The sequence below is a fragment of the Balaenoptera acutorostrata genome, chromosome 20, assembly GCF_949987535.1.
Source record: "Balaenoptera acutorostrata chromosome 20, mBalAcu1.1, whole genome shotgun sequence".
Taxonomy (NCBI): Eukaryota; Metazoa; Chordata; class Mammalia; order Artiodactyla; family Balaenopteridae; genus Balaenoptera; species Balaenoptera acutorostrata.
The window spans coordinates 13,528,033-13,544,258 of NC_080083.1; the positions used below are offsets into that span (position 1 = coordinate 13,528,033).

At 40.1% G+C, this 16,226-nt stretch overlaps 1 protein-coding gene and 1 non-coding gene across 6 annotated transcripts in view; one reads left to right on the forward strand and one right to left on the reverse strand.

Annotated features, from left to right (window-relative positions):
- The window catches only part of SMG6 (SMG6 nonsense mediated mRNA decay factor), a 242,674-nt gene that overhangs the window by 171,289 nt on the left and 55,159 nt on the right, over positions 1 to 16,226 (forward strand). The window lies entirely within an intron of this gene.
- LOC114237087 (U6 spliceosomal RNA) lies at positions 15,081 to 15,189 on the reverse strand. Its single transcript, XR_003622869.1, has one exon. It is a non-coding gene; the product is annotated as a U6 spliceosomal RNA (small nuclear RNA).

Below are 16,226 nucleotides of genomic sequence, written 5' to 3' on the forward strand. Positions count from 1 at the left end.
GTTTTCCTGTAAGAGTTTTCTAGTTTTAGCTCTTACATTTAGGTCTTTGATCAATTTTGAGTTAATTTTTTAATATGGTGTAAGATAAGACTCCATCTTCATTCTCTTTCATTGGAATATCCAACCTTACCAACACCATTTGTTGAAGACTCTCCCCACTGAGTGGTCTTCGCACCCTTGTCAAAAATTGATTGACAGTATATATGAAGGTTTATTTCTGGGCTCTGTGTTCTTTTCTACTAGTCTCTATGGCCTTAAACCAGTACCACACTGTTTTGATTACTGTAGCTTTGTAGTAAGTTTTGAAATTGGGAAATGTGAGTCTTCCAATTTTTGTTCTTTTTCAAAATTGTTTTGGCTATTTGGTGTCTTGAGAGTCCATACGAATTTTAGGATCTGTTTTTCTGTTCCTGCAAAAAATGCCATTGGGATTTTGATGGGGATTGCATTGAATCTGAAGATCACTTTGGGTAGTACTGTCATCGTAACAATATTAAGTTTTCCAACCCATGAACCTGGGATGTCTTTCTATTTATTGGAACTAAATTTTTAATTATATTTAGTTTTAGGTAATTTAAATTTAAGTTTAAATAGCCACATGTGGTTAATGGCTGTTGTATTAGACAGCACAGCCCTAGAGAATCATCCTCAGATTTTCTTCTTTTTTTTTTAATTAACTTTTATTGGAGTATAGTTGATTTACAATGTTGTGTTAGCTTCTGCTGTACAGCAAAGTGAATCAGTTACACATATACATATATCCACTATTTTTTAGATTCTTTTCCCAGATTTTCTTTCCTTTCTAAAACATTGGGCAATGGTGACACCTGCAGAGGCCTTGTAGTACCTGAATCATCTTTGGGCTCAGGATGACTGCACATATGGAAAGCATGCCTAGAGAGGCCTGCCTCCAGGAGTGGGTAGGTCCCTCCAGGCACATGCACTCTCTCTCTCTCTCTCTCTCTCTCTCTCTCTCTCTCTCTCTCTCTCTCTGGGATATGAGACAGCCAGAAGTCATGCAGCATCAGATCCTATCTCCTTCTCTGTTTTCCTTTTAGAAGTGTCTAGTTTGCTCCAGAACTTAAAAAGAACCTATTGCTGGACTTCCCTGCTGGTGCAGTGGTTAAGAATCCACCTGCCAATGCAGGGTGGATTTGAGCCCTGGTCCGGGAAGATCCCATATGCCACAGAGCAACTAAGCCTGTGCACCACAGCTACTGAGCCTGCGCTCTAGAGCCCGCACACCACAACTACTGAAGCCCACGTGCCCTAAGGGTCACGCACCACAACTACTGAGCCTGCGTGCCACAACTACTGAAGCCCACGCGCCTAGAGCCCACGCGCCTAGAGCCCGTGCTCCACAACAAGAGAAGCCACTGCAATGAGAAGCCCGCACACCGCAAGGAAGAGTAGCCCCCGCTTGCTGCAACTAGAGAAAGCCCACGCAACAACGAAGACCCAAGGCAGCCATAAATACATACATACATACATACATACATACATACATAGAGAGAGAGAGAGAGAGAACCTATTGCCTTCAAAAAATTAGCAAAAGACAGACTGTCTCTGGCAGAAATGGAACTCCTTCTGCCTCTTCTTATTTTCATATAAACAGAGACTATGGTACCCAAAATGGGTCAACTGTTTTCAAAGAAATTTCCTTTCTAAATGAAAATATTGATTATTTTAAAGCATTTATACCTTGTTCATCACTTTGATGCTATTCTCATGGGAAAAACAACAAACAACAGAAAGTGCCTTCAGATGCCAATAATTGTTATACTTCCAATTCCATTTTCCATGAGGGTCAAGAGTCCAAGAGAATCCTGCACATCAGAAACAAAAAATAAAGGATGAATACTAGAATTAACTAATTAAATAGTTAATTAATTAAACAAACTAGGGAACTCCCTTTCCATGTCCATTCTCTCTTTCCTGCCAGGTAAGCAGTAATGTTAGGGTGTAAAAGAGCTATGTCCTTAGTACTGTTCACAGCAGTCTCCCTGCTCCCCTCCTTAGCAGCTCTCTAAAGACTCCCTAGGGAGATCTGCAGATCTTCTCGGAGTAAACAGGAAAACTCAGTAAATAAAATTGGGTGTCTTAGAGCTTAGAGGCTATCACACAGCTCTTCTGGAAGAAGATGCCTTTGACCTTGGATAGCCAGGAGCAGTAGGTTTGTGGTGTCTGTGTATCAACATTTTATTACGACTGTCTTGCAGAGGAGCCCTCCAGTCAGCTTCTAGACCAGAAATGGAACCTGTTTGTCCTGGCCTGCGCATAACCACTCTCCATCAGCCTCTCCTGAAAAGAGGCTGGAACATCTCCTGTGTATTCAGAATTGGACTAGCTCAGCAGCTACCCAGTTCTCTAAATATGCTTTCTCCACCTTACTACCCTCTAGCCTACACCCCACCCTCATTCTCATCTCTCTCCTTGTATACAGATAACTTTTTTTATTATAGCATTTGGGCTTTCTCACAGTAGAATTGATCTATCACCACTCTACCAAAATTCCTATGCTAACCACTTGGGTGTTCTGGTGTCAGAACTTAGAAGTGTCCCAACTGTCCCACCCAGCTTCCTCAGCTCTCCTCTTTCTCTCCTGGGTTGTTGTGCTGGAAATGATAGTCCTCTTGGATTTCAGTGTGCGCAGTCTTCTTTGGGTGGAGCCTTGAGCTGTTCACAGGAGTGCTGGTAATGTCTGGCCTTCAGTGCTGCCAAAGGCAAAAAACTGGCGTCTTCTCAGTTTAAAGCACATAGTTGGATTGCTGGGGCAGTGTTAGATGGAGGGTGGGGTGAGCAAATACCACTCTCTTCCTACTGTGTTTTCAGGAAATGATTATAAAGCAGCTATAAGTGCGAATGAAGTCTAAAGAATGGATTGGCATCCTCCCGCAACCCCTGGAAAAAAAAAAAAAAGATTATCACACACACACACACTCCTACACTTCTCCATTAGGCTCCATCCCAGATCCACACCCTTATTGTTCTTCTGGGCTTAACGTGGTACTCTTTCAGAGCACAGAACCTTTGTTAAACTATCTCCGTTCTCTTCCCTGGAAGAGAACTCAACCATAGTCTGCTGAACAAGAGCTGAACTTTCCCTTTAGGCAAACTGTGAGTTCCACTTCCCTGTCCTCTGCCGTCCCAAGAGCAGTGTGGGCAGAGGCATATAAATGGGAGGAATAACCAGTGCCAAGATTTAATCCCTCAGTTAGGGCGTGGGGTTTTCAGAACTGGTAGTAAAATTGTTTGCAGAGACAGTTGTCAGTGAAGGGCCTCTCTGTGCCATCAGCATACCTCCATTCCTTTCTTCCAGCTGCCTCTTCCCCTGTACAACCCTTTCTTCTGGTACCTCTGTGAGGTCTAAGCCATATGGTTCTTACGAGTCTTGTCTGGAGTCTCCTAAAGTGGCAGATGTTGCTGTGCAGAGCACAGCACCCCTGGGTCTGCCCCTCCTCTCTCAGCAGCTGTTTGCCACTGACCGAGGTGGCGACTGAGCCTGTGTGTGGCCGGAGTCAGTGATGAGCCTCCCACCCAGGCCTGGGGAAGCCCTCAGCCAGTGTGGTTCCTGTGGCCGCAGCCAACATGCCAGAGCCCCTCATACCTTCAGGGCTGTGGTGTAACAGCCAGCTTCGTGCGGTGGCACTGTTTAGTGTTGGCTCACTTGACTTCTCTGTCCCCACCCTCTGTGTTTAAGGGAATCTGGCCATCGCCCAGGAGAGAAGCTGGCACTTGCAGAGTGGCTTCCTGCCGCCTCTCTTGTAGTAGGAGCCAGGTCCACCTTCCATCTCTGCCTTCCTATCCGTGTGGCAAAGGCAAAGGGCCCCTCTGTGCTCAGCCTCCCGTTGTGGGGTTTCAAGTTGCCTAAGATCAGGACGCGGCTATCTGCCAGGTTATCTGCCCAGATAAACATTTATTGTTTACAGGGACGTGTTTCAGCTGCTCTGGCTGATCCCACTGGTGAGATCTTCTAGTTTCTTGAGGTTTTAAGCCAGTATGTGGGGCCGACGTCCAGACAGAGAACTGCTGGAGCTGGCGAGGGTCTCTGTGACTGGCCACTTCTGACCTAGCTCAGTCATTGCCCCCTCCCCACCCGGTGCCAGAGCCAAATGTATATGTCTCGGTTCCCAGCCCTGCCTTCTGGGTGTTGAAACTGCCTCTACATTTTCAACATTTCTAGTCTTTCAAATTTGAGGAATTATATCAGAGCCAATGTTATGACACAAGCAGCTGAAGACTTCTTTTAGGTGGCGAAACCAGCATTCTGACACCCTGTTTTCCTTAATAGCTACGGAGACAGCCATTTAGTGAAGGCAACAAGGATAAAGATAGATTCTCTTTTTTTAATCCAAACAGCCACGTCTACTGCATCCAAATATACATTGTCTTTTTATTTTCTAGTGATATAATTGATTTCCAGCATTTTATTATACTGCAAAGTTGAAAGAATTTTACAATGAGCTCACTTATCCTCAGCATCTGGATTCTGTCATTCTCATCTTAAGATACTTGCTTTGTCATGTATCTGTCTATCCATCCATCTCTCCATCCATCATGTTTCTTTTTGATCTATGTCGTCAATACATTTTCTCTAAATCCTTCAGCATGAATATATATCATTAACTAGAGTTCAATATTCGTTTATGGCTTTTTTCTTTTGAGGTAAAATTTACATACAGTGATATGGACAAACATTAAGTATACCTTTGCTAGGTTCTGGCAAATGCATATACCTCTGTAACCCAAAACCTATCAAAATTTAGAGTCTTATTATTATGCTCCCTTATCTCTACCTTTACCCCCAGAGGCAGTCTGTGTCTTGATTTTTTTTTTTCCCACTGTAGATGAGATTTGCCTTTTTCAGAACTTCATAAAAATGGAATCATACAGCGTATACTCTTTTGAGTAAGGCTTCTTTCATTCAGTATAAAGTTTTTGACATTCCTCCATGTTGTTACATTTATCAGCAGTTTATTCCTTTTTGTTGCTGAGTAGTTTTCCATTTTATGAATGTATCACAGTTACCCATTCTCTGATTGATGGATTGATGACTATTTCCAGTTTGGTGCTATTACGAATATAAAGTTGCTATGAATAGTTGTACACAAACCTTTTTGTGGACATGTGTTTTCTCTTGAGTAAATGCCTAGGATTGGAATTGCTGAGTCATAGGATATATGGATGCTTTTTTTTTTTTTTTTTTTTTTTGATTTTCTTATTTATTTATTTATTTATTTTATTTTTGGCTGTGTTGGGTCTTCGGTTCGTGCGAGGGCTTTCTCCAGTTGCGGCAAGCGGGGGCCACTCTTCATCGCGGTGCGGGGACCGCTCTTCATCGCGGTGCGCGGGCCTTTCTCTATCGCGGCCCCTCCCGTCGCGGGGCACAGGCTCCAGACGCGCAGGCTCAGCAATTGTGGCTCACGGGCCCAGCCGCTCCGCGGCATGTGGGATCTTCCCAGACCAGGGCTCGAACCCGTGTCCCCTGCATTAGCAGGCAGATTCTCAACCACTGCGCCACCAGGGAAGCCCTATGGATGCTTTTTTATTGGAGATTGCTAGACCTTTTTCCAAAGGTGATTGCACCATATTACACTCCAACAATGTATAAGAGTTCCAGTTGCTCCACGTCCTCATTTGGGGGAGGGGGGCAGTATATCATTTTGGTTTTTAATTTGCATTTCCCTGATGACTAATATAGAATTTACATAGTTTTTCATGTCCTTACTGGCCATCTGTATATCTTCTTTGTGAAGGGTCTGTTTTAGATCTGTTGCCCATTTTCTTTAATTGAGTTGTTTGTTTTCTTGTTATTGAGTTATAAGATTTCTTTATGTATTCTGGATACAAGTACTTTGTCAAATATATATGTTTTGTGAATGTTTTCACTCAGTACATGGCTTGCCTGTTTGTTTTCTTAACAGTGTCTTGCTGAACAGAAGTTTTTAATTTTGATGCAATCTAATTTATCATGTTTTTGTTTTATGGCTATTACTTTATGAGAGCTTGAAAACCCAAGCTCTGCCCCGCTACCCCTCCCCACAGCAGTTTCTCCTATTATTAACATTTTGTATTAGTGTAGCCCATTTGTTACAACTGATGAGCAAATATTGATACATTATTATTAACTAAAGTCCATTAGGGTTTACATTATTTACATTACTTACATTAGGGTTTACTCTCTGTGTTGTACATTCTATGGGTTTTGACAAATATATAATGACATGTATCTACCATTATAGTATCAGACAGAAGATACCCTGTCTGATACTAAAGATACTCTGTGCTCCACCTGTTCTTCCCTCCCTCCATCTTCTCTAGCCCCTGGCAACCACTGGTCTTATTTCTGTCTCTATAGTTTTGCCTTTTCTAGAGTGTCATATAGTTAGAATCATACAAGCTTTGGAATCACATGTAGCCTTTTCAGATTGTCTTCTTTCACTTAACTATATATTTAAGGTTGTTTTTATGGCTTGATAACTCATTTCTTTTTATTCCTGAATAATATTCCATGGTATGAAATAATGATATTTATTTTTATTCCTGAATAATATTCATGGTATGGATGTACCACAGTTTGTTTATCCATTCACCTACTGAACATCTCGGTTGCTTACAAGTTTTGGCAATTATGAATAAAGCCACTATAAACATTTTTATATGGAGGTAAGTTTTCACCTCATTTAGGTAGATATGAAGAACTACAATTGCTAGATCATGTGGTAAGACTATGTGTAGCTTTGTAAGAAACTGCCCAGCTGCCTTCAATATAGCTGTACCATTTTGCATCCTGCCAGCAATGAATGAAAGTTCCTGTTGCTTCACAGCCTCACCAGCATTCGGTGTTGTCTGTATTTTGGATTTTAGCCATTCTAATAGGTGTGTACTGGTAGCTCATTATTGTTTTAATTTGCAATTTTTTAATGATTTATGATGTTGAGCATCTTTTCATATGTTTGCCATCTGTATATTTAGTTCATTGAGCTGTCCAGATTTTTTGCCCATTTTTTAATTTGGTTGTTTGTTTTCTTATTGTTAAGTTTTATGAGTCACTGATTGATTTTTAAATGTTTAAACAACATTGCATTACTTGAATAAACCCTATTTGCTGTATTGGATTTGCCAATATTTTGGTAAGGATGTTTGTGTCTGTGTTCATGAGGAATATTTATGTTGTTATATCTTGTCAGGTTTTAGAATTAGAGTTATGCTGACCTCATTAAATGGCTTGGGAAGTTTAATCTCCTCATTCTCCTCCATTTTCCGAAAGAGTTTGTGTAATATTGGTGTTTGTTTGTTTTTAATAAATTTATTTATTTATTTATTTATGGCTGTGTTGGGTCTTCGTTGCTGCGCGCGGGCTTTCTCTAGTTGCAGCAAGCAGGCTACTCTTCTTTGTGGTACACGGGCTTCTCATTGCGGTGGCTTCTCTTGTTGCAGAGCACAGGCTCTAGGTGCGCAGGCTTCAGTAGTTGTGGTGCACAGGCTCAGTAGTTGTGGCTCGTGGGCTCCAGAGTACAGGCTCAGTAGTTGCAGCACACAGGCTTAGTTGCTCCGCGGCATGTGGGATCTTCCTGGACCAGGGCTTGAACCCTTGTCCCCTGCATTGGCAGGCGGATTCTTAACCACTGTGCCACCAATATTGGTGTTAAATCTAAGTTGGCAAACTTGTTGGCATAAAATGGTTCATAATAATGTCTTGCTATTATTTTGATGTCTGTAGGATCTGTATGTAGTGACATGGATTATTTAGACGTGTGTGGTTTAATTTCCAAATATTTGGGTTTTCCTGGATATCTTATTGTTACTGATTCCTAATTTAATTCCATTGTGATCAGAGAGCATACTTGGCATATTTCAGTCCTTTTAAATTTATTGAGACTTGTTTTGTGGCTTAGCACGTATCTATGTTGAAGACCATAACTACGTACAATGGAAAGAATGTATTCTGTATGTTGGGCATAGTGTTTTATAAATATCAATTAGGTTGAAGTGGTTGATAGTGTTGAGATCCTCTATGTCTTTACTAATATTTTGTCTAGGCGCTCTATTAATTTTTGAGAAGGGGTACTTCCCTGGTGGCACAGTGGTTAAGAATCTGCCTGCCAATGTGGGAGACGTGGGTTTGATCCCTGGTCCGGGAAGATCCCACATGCCGTGGAGCAGCTAAGCCTGTGTGCCACAACTACTGAACCTGTGCTCTAGAGCCCGCGAGCCACAACTACTGAGCCCACCCGCCTCAACTGCTGAGCCCAGACACCACAACTACTGAAGCCCACGCCCTCTAGGGCCTGCGTGCTGCGACTACTGAGGCCCACGCACCTAGAGCCCGTGCCCCACAACAGGAAAAGCCACTGCAATGAGAAGCCCGCGCACCGCAATGAAGAGTAGCCTCTGCTCGCCACAATGAAGACCCAATGCAGCCATAAATAAATAAATTAATTAATTAATTAATTTTAAAAAAATTCTGAGAGGGGAATGTTAAAATCTCCAAATATGATTGTGGATTTTCTGTTCGTTCCTTTAACTCTGTCAGTTTTTGTTTCCTGTATTTTGCAGGTCTCTTACTAGGCACATACACCGTTATGACTGTTATATCTTCCTGATGAATTGACCATCTTATCATTGTGAAATGCCCCTCTTTCATCTCTGATAATACTTTGCCTTGAAATTAATTTTATTTCTGATATTAATATAGCCACTCCAGTCTTCTTTTTTTTTTTTTTTAATTTTTTTTTTTATAGCTACTTTATTTATTTATTTATTTATTTTTGGCTGTGTTGGGTCTTCGGTTCGTGCGAGGGCTTTCTCTGGTTACGGCAAGTGGGGGCCACTCTTCATCGCGGTGCGGGGACCGCTCTTCATCGCGGTGCGCGGGCCTTTCACTATCGCGGCCCCTCCCGTTGCGGGGCACAGGCTCCAGACGCGCAGGCTCAGTAGTTGTGGCTCACGGGCCCAGCTGCTCCGTGGCATGTGGGATCTTCCCAGACCAGGGCTCGAACCCGTGTCCCCTGCATTAGCAGGCAGATTCTCAACCACTGCGCCACCAGGGAAGCCCTCCAGTCTTCTTTTAATCATTTTTTTAAAAAGTATTTGTTTATTTGGTTGCACCAGGTGTTAGTTGCAGAAAGCAGGCTCCTTAGTTCAGGCTCGCAGGCTCCTTAGTTGTGGCTTGCCGACTCCTTAGTTGCAGCACGTGGGCTCCTTAGTTGCGGCAGGAGGGCTCCTTAGTTGTGGCATGGGAACTCTTAGTTGCAGCATGCATGTGAGATCTAGTTCCCTGACCAGGGATCAGACCCAGGCCCCCTGCATTGGGAGTGCGGAGTCTTATCCACTGGGCCACCAGGAAAGTCCCTCCAGTCTTCTTTTGTTTATTATTTGCATGGTGTATCTTTTCCCATCCATTTGCTTTTAACCAGTCTGTATCTTTATATATAAAATGTATCTCTTATTGACAGCATGTAGCTGGGTCTTACTTTTCAATCCATACTGAAAATCTCCTTTCAAGTGAAGTATTTAGTTTATTAACAGTTAATGTAATTATCCCTGTGGTTGGATTTAGGTTTACAGTTTTGTTAGTTGTTTTCTGTTTTGTCCCTTCTGATTTTTTGTTCCTTCTTTTTTTCTTTTCCTCTGTTTTGTATCTTCCTTTTGCACCTACTTTCCTGACTTCTTTTAGATTATATGATTTTTCTTTTAGAATTCCATTTTAAATTATTTATTGGCATTTTAGCTGTTTGTTTGCAGTTTTTTAGTGGTGGCTCTGTAGATGATAGTATATTTAATACATCCTTAACTTTTCAGACTACTTAGAGTTGCTATTGTACCACTTCACATAAAATGTAGAAATCTTGCAACCATACAGTTCCAGTTACCCATTGCTCTTTTATTATTATAGTTGTTATATGGTATATACCATATACTATAACATACATATGTATATAATATACTGTATACATTATAAACTCCACATGACAGTGTTATGGGGATGTGTTTGGTCTTTGGATTTTTACTTCAAAGACATGCAAATTTTATTTCTACTAACTTAATATTAGCAAACATTTGAAATAATGCTAAATCCTTGTGTTGATAAGGTGTTGTTTGTGTATCTGTGGTAAAATATATGTAACATTGGGAATTCGCTGGCGGTCCAGTGGTTGGGACTCCATGCTTTCACTGCTAGGGGCCCGGGTTCAATCCCTGGTCGGGGAACTAAGATCCTGCAAGCTGCTGGATATATACATTAGATAGATAGATAGATAGATAGATAGATAGATAGATAGATAGATAATAAAATTTACCATTTAATCTATTTTTTCTTTTGTTGAATGTGCTTTTGGTGTCACATGCAGGAAATCATTACGAAATCCAATGTCATGAAGATTTTCTCCTATGTTTTATTCTAAGAGTTTTATAGTTTTAGCTCATAAGTTTAGATCTTTGACCCATTTTGAGTTAATTTTTATGTATGGTGTTAGGTAAGGAACCAGCCTCATTCATTGGAATGGGGATATCCAGTTTGTAAAATGTTATAATTTTGCATTAAACAAATCTATATATCTTTTTTAATTTAAAAGGGTAGAAAAATTGTTGTTTGTATTTACCCAGGTATTTACCATTTCCTTGTGAAGAGCCAAGTATACAAGTGGTATTGTTTTCCTCTGGCTTGAAGAGCTTTTGGCTTTTCTTGTAAGGCATATCTGCTAAAATTCCCTTAGTATTCTTTTACCAGAAAATGTCTTTATTTCACTTCCTTCTTTAAAGATCTCTTCACTGGATGTAGAAAATTTTCAGTACTTTAAATATGTTCATCCATTGTCTTATGGCCTGTATAGTTTCTGATAAGACATCAATCAGCCCTTGTTCAAACTGTTGTTCTGTATATGTGATGGGTCATTTTTCTCTGGCTGCTTTCTATATTTTCTCTATATCTGGTATTCAGTAGTTTGACTGTGATATTCTAGGCATGATTTTCTTTGTATTTAGCCTGCTTGGGGTTTGCTGTGCTCTTGAATCTACAGATTGTCTTTCACCAAATTTGGGGGACTTTCATACATTATTACTGAAGTTAATTTTTTCTGCTCCAGTCTCTTCTCCTTCTGGGATTCAATTACATGTATGTTAGGCCTTTTGCTATTGTCTCCCAAATCAGGGGCTTTATTAATTTTTCTTTTTTTCCTCTTCTTTAGATTGGATGATTTCTATTCTGACTTCAGATTTACTCACTTCTTTCTCATCTCCATTTCCTTTTTGAAACCTTTTTTTGGCTGCATTGGGTCTTGATTGCTGCGCACAGGCTTTCTCTAGTTGTGGCAAGCGGGGGCTACTCTTTGTTGCGGTGCACGGGCTTCTTATTGTGGGGGCTTCTCTTGTTGCGGAGCACGGGCTCTAGGTGCGTGGGCTTCAGTAGTTGTGGCACACGGGCTCAGTAGTTGTGGCTTCCAGGCTCTAGAGCACAGGCTCAGTAGCTGTGACGCACGGGCTTAGTTGCACTGCGGCATGTGGGATCTTCCCAGACCAGGGCTCGAACCCGTGTCCCCTGCATTGGCAGGAGAATTCTTAACCACTGCGCCACCAGGGAAGTCCCTCCATTTCCTTTTAAGCACATCTGGTGACTTTCTTACTTCAGATATTAGATTATTGGGTTTGTTTTGTTTTGCTTTTGGTTTTGTTTTGTTTTTGTTTTTTCAGTTCTACACTTTCCATTTGGTTCTTTTGCATAGTTTCTGTTTCTCTGCTGAGATTTCCTATCTTTTCATTTATTTCAGTCATTTTCCTTTATCTCACTGAACGTCATTATAGTAACTTTTTCCATAATCTCGCTGTTAATTCTAAATTTGTGTCATTTCAGAGGTGGTCTCCATTTACTGTCTTTTCTCTTAAGAATAGGTCACATTAAATACTGTATGACATCACTTATATGTGGAAGCTAAAAAAAAAAACAGGATTTCCCTGGCAGTCCAGTGGTTAAGACTCTGCGCTTCCACTGCTGGGGGCACAGGTTTGATCCCAGGTTGGGGAACTAAGATCCCGCATGCCCTGTGGCATGGCCAAAAACAAAAACAAACAAACAAAACTAGTGAATATAACAAAAAAGCAGCAGATTCACAGATACAGAGAACAAACAAATTGTTACCAGTGGGGAGAGGGAAGGGGGGCGATATAGGGGTAGGAGATTAGGAGGTACAAACTATTAGGTATAAAGTAAGCTACAAGGATATATTGTACAACTAGGGGAATATAGCCAGTATTTTATAATAATTATAAAATGGAGTATAACCATTAAAAATTGTGAATCACTATATTGTATACCTGTAAGTTATACATCAACTATACTTCAATAAAAAAATTTTTTTTTTAAATTTTATTTATTTATTTATTTATTTATTTATTTATTTATTTTTTATTTTTGGCTGTGCTGGGTCTTCGGTTCGTGCGAGGGCTTTCTCTAGTTGCGGCAAGTGGGGGCCACTCTTCATCGCGGTGCGGGGACCGCTCTTCATCGCGGTGCGCGGGCCTTTCACTATCGCGGCCCCTCCCGTTGCGGGGCACAGGCTCCAGACGCGCAGGCTCAGCAGCTGTGGCTCACGGGCCCAGCTGCTCCGTGGCATGTGGGATCTTCCCAGACCAGGGCTCGAACCCGTGTCTCCTGCATTAGCAGGCAGATTCTCAACCACTGCGCCACCAGGGAAGCCCAATAAAAAAATTTTTAAAAAAAGAGTAGGTCACATTTTCCTGGTTCTTTGTATATTGAGTAATTTGGGGTTTTATCCTGGAATTGTAAATGTCATGTGGATTTTGTTTTATTCCTGCAGAGAAGGTTGATGCTTTAGTGTATCAGGCTTTTCAGTTGGTTGGACTCAAACTGCAGTAGGTCAAACATCCTTTCCGTTTGTCTGGGTTTTGTTTGTTTGTTTGTTTTTTACATTTAATCTACACATGCATGATTCAGAAGTCAGCCATGAATTTGAGTATTGTGTATACACAGAATATGGGGCTTCCTCTCTCTGGCTACCCCCTTTATGGGATTTCCTCCCTTGCTTTTTAGCAGCTGTGATTGTCTTGAACTTTGTCCTTTGTTTCTTCAGGCTATTAAAGACTGGATTTTTCAGCAGAGTTTTAGCTGTGCTGTATGGTACCACCAACTGTCCCAGCTCCTTCTTCTGAGTGTCAGGATCCCTCACAGATCTGCCTAGTTTGGTTCATTCTCTAGTGCCTTCGGGTATTTGTTTTTATAATTTTACTCTGAGTTTATCATTGTTATTCACAGGAAATTTAATCCAGTAGGAACTTACTTAGTCATATTGGAAGCAGAACTCCTGCACCAGCTAATTTAGAAATTTGTACATGTGTATATTAGTGCTATTTCTACAACCAGAGTTTTGGACCTCTGCTTTCTGGAATCCATGAATCAATCTTTTGAATATCCTTAAAGGTGTCAAATCTTCAGACTTTAAGTCTCACTTTGATTTTTTTCAGTTAATTTTTATTGGCATATCGTTGATTTACAGTGTTGTGTTCGTTTTTTTGTTTTTTTGTTTTTTAATTTAAATAGCCAGAATAATACTTGGAGTCAAGAATAGTAAATATTTTTTCCAGTGAACAATAAATACAGTGAGCAAGTTGAGTTATTCCTTTTTAAGGTAAAAAATAACATGGGTCTTTGAAATAAGGAGAATTACCACTAAAATTAATAAACTGATTTTGAAAATGTTTAAAAGAGGAATTCTCAGGTACAGTTGAGCATTGACATTTTTATGTCTTCTTAAGGATTTACCTTCTCACATCCTTTGCCTGTTTTTTATTGGAATATTTTTCACTTACTATTTTTTTTTGAAAAGGCCTTCCTAACAAGGGTTGGAATCCTTTTCAATCATTTATATTCAAAGTATTTTATACAATTTCTCACTTACCTTCCATTATTTATGGGATCTTTTTCAAATGTAAATGATTTAAAATTTTGTGTAGCCAAATCTTCCATTTTCCCTTTATGAAACTTGTTTTTATGTTTTAAAAAGTCTTCCTAACCTCAAACCAAATGAATAATCATATTTTCTTCACATTATTTTACTTTTTGAAAAATTATTATTAAAACTTTTATTTGAATTTATTTTGCTGAATGATGTGAGATAGAGATCTAACATAATTTTTTCAGAATAGTTTATAAAGTAGCATCATTTATTGAATAATTTATTCTGTTTCTACTTAACTAAAAGTTAAGCTTCATCATACACTAGATATATATATACACTATACTAGAATCTATATGTATCAATAGATATAGATGCATCCTAGCATGTGTTTCTAGGATTTTTTTTTGTTTTATGTTTGTCTATTCTATTTTTTTTTTTTTTTTAAGGTTTTTATTTATTTATTTATTTATTTATTTATTTATTATTTATTTAATTTATGGCTGTGTTGGGTCTTCGTTTCTGTGCGAGGGCTTTCTCTAGTTGCGGCAAGTGGGGGCCAATCTTCATCGCGGTGCGCGGGCCTCTCATTATCGCGGCCTCTCTTGTTGCGGAGCACAGACTCCAGATGCGCAGGCTCAGTAATTGTGGCTCACGGGCCTAGTTGCTCCGCGGCATGTGGGATCTTCCCAGACCAGGGCTCGAACCCGTGTCCCCTGCATTGGCAGGCAGATTCTCAACCACTGCGCCACCAGGGAAGCCCTGTTTGTCTATTCTTGAAACATAACTTTGTCGTTTTAGTTACTCTAGCTTTGTAATGTGTTTTAATACTAGTGATGTGAGTTTACACACGTTCCTTTATATATTTTATTGCAGTATACCTTTGGCTTTTTCTACCTAGTTATGCTTTATGCAAACTTCAGAATAATTTTAAATCCCACTCCACCCCCCCAAAAAAAATCCTCATGGTATTTTTTTATTGAGATATAATTAACATACAACATATTAGTTTTAGGTATACAATATAGTTATTAGATATATGTATATATTGTGAAATGATCACAACAATAAGTCTGGATAACATCCATTACCACACATAGTTACAAATTTCTTTTTCTTGTGATGAGAACTTCTGAGATTTACTCTCTTAGCAACTTTCAAATATACAATAAAAATATGGAACATATCACAAATTTGCACATCATCCTTGAGCAGGGGTCATGCTAATCTTCTCTCCATTGTTCCAGTTTTCACTATATGTGCTGCCAAAAACGAGCACTCCTCATGGTATTTTGATTGGAATTGCATTCACTTTAAAAATATCTTTGGGGGCTTCGCTGGTGGTCCAGTGGGTAAGACTCTGGGCTCCCAGTGCAGGGGGCCTGGGTTCAATCCCTGGTCAGGGAACTAGATCCTGCGTGCATGCCGCAACTAAGAGTTCACATGCCTCAATTAGTCCGCATACCGCAACTAAAGAAGTCCTCATGCCACAACTAAGAGGCCACACGTCGCAACTAAAAAAAGATCCCACATGCTGCAACGAAGATCCCGCATGTTGCAACTAAAAACCAGTGCAGGGACTTCCCTGGTGGTGCAGTGGTTAAGAATCCGCCTGCCAATGCAATGGACATGGGTTTGAGCCCTGATCCGGGAAGATCTCACATACCATGGAGCAGCTAAGCCCGTGCACCACGACTACTGAGTCTGCACTCTAGAGCCTGCAAGCCACAATTACTGAGCCCACATGCCACAACTACTGAAGCCCATGTGCCTAGAGGCCATGCTGTGCAACAAGAGAAGCCACCGCAATGAGAAGCCCATGCACTGCAACAAAGAGTAGCCCCTGCTCACTGCAACTAGAGAAAGCCTGCGTGCAGCAAGAAAGACCCAACGCAGCCAAAAATAAAATAAATAAATTTATAAAAAAACAAACAAACAGTGCAGCCAAAATAAATAAATAATAAATACATAAATACATAAATAAAAATTTTAAAAATAAAAATATCTTTGAAGAAAATTTGACATTGTTATAAGTTTTCTTATTAGGTCATAGTATTCTCTGGATATCAGTTCTTTTATGTCTCCACGTTTTTTCATTGATTTTCTTGCTATAATGAATGGAATTTTTTCCATTCCACCGTCTACGTAGTACTTGGGAAAAGCTAACATTTATACTCAGCTATCACATCAAATTCTCTTATTGATTCTGTTGTTAGCCGATCACTTATTTCTTTCATTAATTTATGTGATGTGTTTTTTTCTTTCTTTGTATTTTTTATTGAAGTATAGTATAGTTGAATTACAGTGTTGTGTTAA